This window comes from Pagrus pagrus, assembly GCF_965226575.1.
Source record: "Pagrus pagrus genome assembly, chromosome: 19".
Lineage (NCBI taxonomy): Eukaryota > Metazoa > Chordata > Actinopteri > Spariformes > Sparidae > Pagrus > Pagrus pagrus.
In genome coordinates, this window is record NC_140203.1 from 25858830 (window position 1) to 25867507 (window position 8678).

The following is an 8678-nucleotide window of genomic DNA, read 5'->3' on the forward strand; positions in this document are numbered from 1 at the left end:
TTTTTCTTCTTCGCTTTGTATTTCCTCTTCTTCGAAGAGCTTTGAATTGGCCGTTAATCTGCAGTACCGCCGCCTCCTGCACTGGAATGCGTGTGCGACAGTTCAGGGCGACTCTGAAAGCTCATTGCCAGTAGCTACAGTTTTTCTCGATGGCTGCTACACATCGCTTGAAATCATATATCTCTATATTTCAGATCTATATCCTGAAATGGACTCATTTTCACAAACTTCAAACTTCCATGTCAGAAATAAACTCTCCTCTCAAAACCATGTAAATTTACATCAAAACCAAACTTTGCCTTAAAAACATTGCAGAAAAGCCATGAAATACATGTACACAACAAGTGTGACCCTAACCCTAACCCAGATGTTGCTGAGTCAGTAGTTTGTAGGCCGATTGTTCCAAAACATTTAAGCTGACCCATAGCCCTGTTACCTATCTATCCCGTTCAGATTGGGCTGAGAACAATTTTGACTGTTAGTGTTTTTGTGTAGGGAATTGTGTGTTTGTTGAGTTGCAGCTGTGATGACTTGAGTGGATGATATTGAGTGTGACCAAATGCTTTCTTACTGAGCACACAGTGCAGACAGTGATACATGCAGGGATTTGTGGAGAGAGTTTTTCACCAAAAGCTCAACAAATCTGACTCACGTGTAAAAACAGGGGGAAAGTGTTTATAGCCATGGGAAATATGTGTTTTGGAAAATGGTGTCATGTTTTGAAATGTTTAGTTAAAAGGCCCATTGTGTGTAGGCAATCTGCTTTTACTGAATTATAAAATTATTAACATGAGACTGCGATTTCTCTGAAGAAATTGCGGAAAGAATGCTGGATGTTACTGATACTGACGCTAAACTGAGGAAGGAAAAGTCAATGTGTGTGTGCGGTGTGTGTGTCAAGTCTCGTAAAGGTGTACTATGTCATTTTGGAGAAATTCAAACTCAGAATTTTAATATATGCAATATTAATTAGGTAGTAATACAAACTCAGAAATACGTATTTTTTCCACAACTGACCAAACGAGCTGTTTTCAGAGGAAAATAAGGTCCCTTTAAGTTCCCTTGTCCCTTTAAGGTCATTTTGTCTATTCAGTTTATTCATTCATGGAGAGAGTTTGTTGATTTATTTTGTTCAGGCATAAAAAAAAAAAGCCAACAAAGATCTTTGTCTTTCAATTAAAATGTATTCCTCAAAAGTACATAGTGCACATTTAAGACTCTCCAGCTGATCCAGAATGCTGCTGCCCATGTACTGACAGGAACTAATATTGGATATCATACAATATTTCTCCCATATTAGCCTCGCTGCACTTGCTCCCTGTAAAAATCCAGGATAGAATTTAAAATCCTTATCCTCACCTACAAAGCACTTATTGGCCAGGCACAGTTTACAATACCCTATTACCCCATTACAACACTACGCTCCCAGAATGCAGGGTTCCTAGTGGTTCCTAGAGTCTCCAACAGTAGAATGAGAGCCAGGGCCTTTCGCTATCAAGCTCCTCTCCGGTGGAGCCATCTTCCAGTCTCGGCTTGGGAGGCAGACACCCTTTCTGTTTTGGAGTAGGCTTAAAACTTTCCTTTTTGATAAAGGTTATAGTAACGGCTGGCACAGGCTAGCCCCTAGCTACACTGCATAGACTGCTGGGAGACTTGATAATCAGCTCCTCTCTCTTCCCCTCAATCTGTACACATTCATGTTCCATTAGTGGATGTTAACTGACTTGGCTTCCTCCCCAGAGTCTATGTACTTTCTCGTCTTGCAGGTTCCCATGGCTTGCTGTGGTTCTGCTTGACGCCCACAGTTAATATCATTATTAGTCATATTTCTTTTCTTATTCTTATAATTAGAAAAGAAGCAGATTGTGTACGCTGTTTGTTTGTGCACAAAATAAAGTACAACTGATGGTGTCGCATCAAACTGCTTCAAAACAGCTGTCAATACACGCAACTGTTAACACCAGTGTGGCTATTTAAAGCGTTCACATGTGTACCTGTTTGTCATGGTATTAACATAATCATCATTAATAAACATCAGAGCGGATGATCAATGATTAGAGTTTATATTGAAATAAAATTATTCACTCTTAAATTATTTACAATGAGTCTATAAATGTGTCTGATTGAGGGAAATGAGGGCTCAAAATTATTAACTTATTAACCATTTTTACTATTACTATTTTAATATTATTATTTGTAAAACTTGCAAAAAAGCCCACAACAACATAACTATGTAATGTATTAAAGGTGCACTCAGAAGAAATGTTGTGAGCAGAGAAAGATCTTCATTGGCTGATTTTTTTGTGTGTCTAAACAAACTAAACAAACAAACTCTCTTTGTTTTCATGACTGAATAAACAAACTGACCTTAAAGGACAAAACTATTTATACTGTTTTACTTTGTTTATATGTGGCGGACCCTGCCACCTTTCTAGCTTCAAACAATGTTCTAGGACCTTATTTTCCTCTGAGAGCAGCTTGTTTATTCACTAATGAAAAAATAGTTTGTATTATTACCTAATTAATATTGTTAATATCAAATTTTGAGTTTCAATTTATTGTCTTTGCTCTCCCTTTTCCCTGTAATTAATAGTTTCAAGCCTTTGCATTTTCATGATAAGTCAAAGCAAACAGCGTGCATCGTGTGAGAGAAGTGCTCATTGAATACATGTTATGTGCATGAATGCTCACTATGATTACTCTAAGTAGTAAGTAACTAATTAGGCAACATTTACTCAAGTAGGTACTAAAGTACAATTTAGAGGTACTTTACTCTTAGAGGTATTTCCTTTTTATGCTACATTATACTTCCACTCAATAACATTTCAGAGAGAAATATTGTACTTTCTACTCCACTATATTTATTTGACAGCTTTAGTTACTTTCAAATTAAGATTTTGAGAATATTGTTTTTCCCTCTAAACTTCTGACATGGTTTCATTTATGTTTAAATTATCCAATATCTCAGCAAAAAGCAAAGGTTAGTGAAAAAGTCTAAAAACTAAAGACAGATCAGAACTTTGTTTTTTTCTTTTTCCTCTCCCATCAATCATCTCACAACCCATCAGATTCATCTGATGTCCCTTTATTTAAAACTGTATATAAAGTAGTTCAAACTGGCTCCATCAGCAGCAGCGACAAGGGTAATATGCAGCTTTTACACTGATGATCCAGTATTAATAATCTAACTATGTCATATATCAGCCTGAGGGGCCAAACCAGTTCTTTTATTTTAATACTTTATCTACATTTTTTTACTGGTACTGAGATACTTCTCCTTAAGGATCTGAATACTTCCTCCATCACTGGCTATAATGTGGCTTAGGTGCTATTATTGACGGGGTTTCACCATCAGCAGCTTGATTTATTATTATAATGTAACACCCAGTGGTCACATGTACTTCTTTTCTCCCTTCAGATGCACTTTTGAAGTATTTTGTTCCCATTGAGAGGGGGTGCCACAACAGATATGTGCTTGTGATGCAGGTCTATTTCACCAAGTGGATGGAAGCCTTTCCCCTACCTAATGACCAGGCTGTAACTGTGGCTACAGCGCTCGTCTCAGAGTGAGTGTGTCATTATGGAGAACCAAAGACATTGCAATGGGTGGAGGTGAACTTCCAGAGCACATCCTGACCTCGTGATTTCTAAAATCCATTTTGTCTGTATGTAAGTATTCAGAACCTTTATTTGTAATGAAGGAATTGACAGTTCATTCATTCAGCCAGGATTTTTCTGACTGACTTTTCCAATTAAATTTACCAATCCATAATCAGTCACACAAATAGAGTTTATGGTACATTAGACTTTATATCACTTTTTACTCATTGTGAGAGACACAACTGGAATGCTGGCATGTGGTGCGTCCAAGTTTCCACTGCACCCCTACCACCTTGCCAGCAGCTTGCTATCACTGGTTGTTAGCATGAGCAATAATGCTGTCAATTTTAGTCTATTAATATTTAAATTATATTAACATTCATGTAGCCTATTATTAATATTTCCTATGTTAACCAACCTATTAACTGACTTATGCATTATCAATACCAGCACAGGGTTGTTATAAGCTCCATCCACAAGAGGGTATTCCAGCATTACCAATAAACCATAAACTGTAAGCTTTCTTGTTAAATAATAAATAAAGCAACTTTAGGTAGAAATTGACATTTTGTGTGATTTGGCAGCCCCCACACTTTCTAAGGTGCAACACCACTGAAGTATTTTAATGATTTTGAAGCTGTTATTTTAAAAAAAGTTACTTAACATTGCTTTGTCAAATGTAAATGTTTAATTGGGATTGGGAAGTTTAAAGAAATATACATTCGAACAGTAATTTCAGTACGCAATTAGTATTGATTTTTTCCTATTTTCTATTTTTTCTATTTTTATTTATCTTTATATTCCTATTCAAAATTGGGTCAACTTCTGTTTTAGGCTGACATATCATAACTGGTCATATCAGGTCATGTGTGCCTGGGCCATTTTTTTTAGTTTTCTGCAGCCTCTCTCTCATCTACAAAATGTAAGGCTACATTCAGACCACATCCAGCAGTGTGGCCAAAATGCAGGTCCTCCCATCCATTTTAATGAGGCTAGTCCATTTTGGCTGTGGCAGTGCAGGCTGCAGTGGGGTCGACGAAAAAAAAAAAGGCAGCCAGCTACAGCGAAAAGGTTGAAACAGACTCAACTTGTGGAAAAAAAGCAGCCCGACAGGTTCACGACACGTCAAACACAGGCAATGGAGTGACACTCACACCACCCTGCAGCGCTTTAAGGCCCCTCTGCCATGTCTCCTGTAATGCCGCTTTCCCACAAAATTAGTGGGTCTACACAGGTTTTTTAAACGCACGTACACCCGCTAAAAACTACTTCCCGCAGGCAGTGTAGCCCGTCTGTGATTTTTATCCAAAGCGGTTAGCTGTACGTCACAAATGCACCGGAAACAGTTGAAACAGAAGAGACAACAACAAAAGATCCATTGTGAAAGAAGCATCTTTAAAACAGTGGGTATATTATTTTGAGCATCACAACCCCCGCAAAATGACTCGTTTCACTGTCAGAATTTGAGCCATTCGGTCCAATAACATTTGGAAAGTCTAGAAGAGCCGCACAGTTAAATTATTTTATCCCCCTTCAAGTTAGCCGGGAGCTAAACTGGAAGATGGCCGGCGGGGTCTGCTATCCAGGTATTTTCATAGCCAGGAAGTCAAGCTTTTTTGGCTTCAGAACACCACTGAGCAGCTTTCATAGGAATGAATGGGGCTCCACCTCCAACACTGTGTCCAGTAATAACACGTCATGCATCCCAAATTCCTTCCTAATAAGGTCCACTAACCTGTACACAGTAGAGCTGTTAAAAATGGGAGAAGACAATGGAGGCCTGAGGTACTTTCCTCTGAGCCAGGGGTCAGCAACCTGCGGCTCTGAAGTCGTACACAGCTCTTTACCTTTCTGCAGTGGCCTCCTGTGGCTTTGTCAAAAAATTAAATCAAAATGAATAACGGTTAACACTATCACTGTTTTAGGCCAAGAGTGATTCATACATTCTCTGACTGTAAAGATGTGCCTACACACATCTGTTCTAGCATGTTGTGGTTTTGTCAATGAATTGAATGACCCTGAGCTGATATCTTTGTGTTTTATGCTCAGAGGGTTGGTTGCTCTATGAGGCTGTAGCAAAAACATGATTACCTCACACTAAAACAGACTTTTTGAAACTAACCTGTTTTGTAACTTTTATTGTTTTTAAAGGTAGGCTGCTGCTTTATGTGTAATCTATTATCAAAACTGGGTACATGTTGAGACGCATTTAATGCCAGGTGTGAATTGACCTGTTTGGCTATTATTACCGTCAGTTAGGGTTAGGGTCAGTTATTTTAGAGACCCCCACAAAGCTAAGATCATAAGTCGAACCCTGCTAACGAGGCAGCTTTAAGGAGGACAGAAAAGTCCTGACTCCGGCCCTGCCAACCCTCCTCGCCACTCAAGCCTGCACATAACCCATCTGCCTGCCACAACTGCTTTGGACCCAAGACCAGCCGTCAAGAATGTTATGCCCCCCTCTCCACACATACACTCACAACTCTCTACAAACTGATCTGAACAGAACTGAACTTAACTGCAATTCTATGAAGGACCTACAATCTTTTGCCCCCTGAACACATTCGCAACAACACACACACCATCTCACACATCATTGTCTGAGCTGAAATGTTATTTATTGAATTAAAGAACACTGAATTTTCATATCAGGATTTGAATTTGATTTCAGTAGGCTTAAATAGCAAATAAGTAAAACAACGTATAAACAAATAAGACAGACAATATAAGCAGTGAGGGAATGGCTATGGAACAGCAGGAATAAGATAAATGGATGGAAAGTCTGAGACCACTTCTGTTTTGCATTTGTTTCAAATGTAATATATATTTTTTCATTATAAATGATAATATAAGCCAAACAATATGAGTGAAAAGTTGAATCTTTTACATTTTTTTCATGAATCTAAGACCATCTTGGTATTTGGTATTTCACCCCATTGACTTTAATGATAGCATGCACTCAACCTGACATGGGGGCGAGTCTATGACAGTCTTGAAGGAGTCAGGGTCGAGTCAATTCTGTGCAGGTGTCCAACTCCAAAAGGGGCGAAACAGCCCCAGACTTGAATATTCCCACCAGCATGTTTCCCTGTGAGTTTGAAACACTGAGATATCTTCCTCACTCCTGTTTGTCTCCTTACAAACACCCTTCTGTTACAGGCATAAATCTCTTGGATTCTTGGAAATGTGGATTCATCAGTAAATAGGACTTTTTCAGTCATTCACTATGAAATTCTGGTATTTCTTAGCCCACCTCAAGCGTTTGACCTTGTTTCAAACCTGAGAAGTGGTTTTCCAAATTGTTACTCGTCCTGGAGACATTTCAAGACAGCCTTCTTTTGACAGGACTTTTGATTCTGATTACAGTCTTGTGTTGTTTATTTAACAAATTCTGTATCTATGATGAAGTTGCTTTTCTTACTCTCAGGGAACTAAGCTTGATTTATATGATGTGTTTTGGATACAACTGATCCAGCTCCTACAAAGTGTTTTAAACTTCCATGCACTTCCTAACCTTAGTTTAGCCAGGAAAATTACCCCAAACACACCTCAAAGCTTTGTAAGAACAACTTGAAGACCAAAGAATAACCAAGGAGTCCTGACCGTCATGGACTTTCCTCCAGGCCAGGTCCAGTGCACGCTATCATTAAACTCAGTGGGTGAAATACCAAACTACTTTGTTGTCACACAGAGGGAATACAGGAGGGGGCTGAGGACACAGCCCTGTGGCAGGCTAAGTGGTGCCAGTCATTGAGACAGACCTCATGTGTCATGTGTGTTGCATGTGTACACACAACTGAACCATCAGCAGTGCAGCCTCCTTGCAGTAATAAATGAAACAGGGGAGGGAAAAAAAGGATTAGGTAGCAGACGACATTGTACATTGAACTTTTCAGCACTTTTATACCTGGAGACATATCTTAATATTCTATTCACTCATCTAACACGAATGCTGTTGACTACAAATTTATCATAGCCCCTCACCATGGGTGCTGCTATCAGACAGCTGCCTCCTCGTGAAGTTGGGGTAGATGGATTTACAGTAGTTTACAAGTAGGAATCCTGACTTCAAGTGGCATTCCATACTACTTTTACAAGTGGAAGGTCAGAAATGTTTGAGTTCCAAGTTGTGTGGAACATGCGCCGGTGTGACACAAAAAATATATCGTTTCAAACAGTAGGCAACCCCCAGAGAATGTTATCACTTCAAGACAAAACTGATGACGGCAGGATTCAGAGAAATATGATTATGTTTTAATAATTGCCACAGTCGTAGACATGAGTTGCACTGATTTTGACCTGCCGGTCTATTCATTCATTCAACAGTAGAGCTCTATGGGAATAGTTCAAGAGCAGTGATTCCCAAAGTGGGGGTCGTAAGAGGTTGTCGTAATTAAAGCAACATTGTGTAACATTTATACCTCTGAAATAACAGCTGCAAAATCATTTTGATGTTAACAGTGTCTTGTAATATCACTTGTTTTTGTAGTTAGCACCTACGTTGCATTTGACAAATTGTTACTGACCTGGGATTTGTAATTACGACAGGGGTGTTTCATTCAAAAACTGTGTGTGTGTGTGTGTGTGTGTGTGTGTGTGTGTGTTTATACGCATAAATTGTTATATGTATGTGGATGGACTGCATTGCATTAAGCCCAGGTTCACATAGAATTGTTGTGTTTATGAAATATTTTACAAATGAAATAATTACAAACTGGGCAGCACCATTTAACCAAATAGAGTTCACCCAAAGATGAAAAGTCAGTCATTATCTCCTCAAGGAGATGGAAAGTCAAGCGAAGTTTTGTAGTCCACAAAACATTTCTGGAGCTTCACAGCAAAACAGCATTGTGATATTCTTGTAAACAACTGAAGTAGCTGGAGACTTGTCTTAAAACCTGAAAAAACAACTGTAACAAAACATAAAATGGCTCCAAACAGCTTGTCGGGCCTAATCTGAGACTCCAGAAGCCAAGAGATCCCAAATTGATTAGTAAACAGTATTAACATTTAATAAACAACGCTATTTAGACTCTTGAGCAGTTGAGCTCATGCACCCAATTCAGATGAGGTGCACG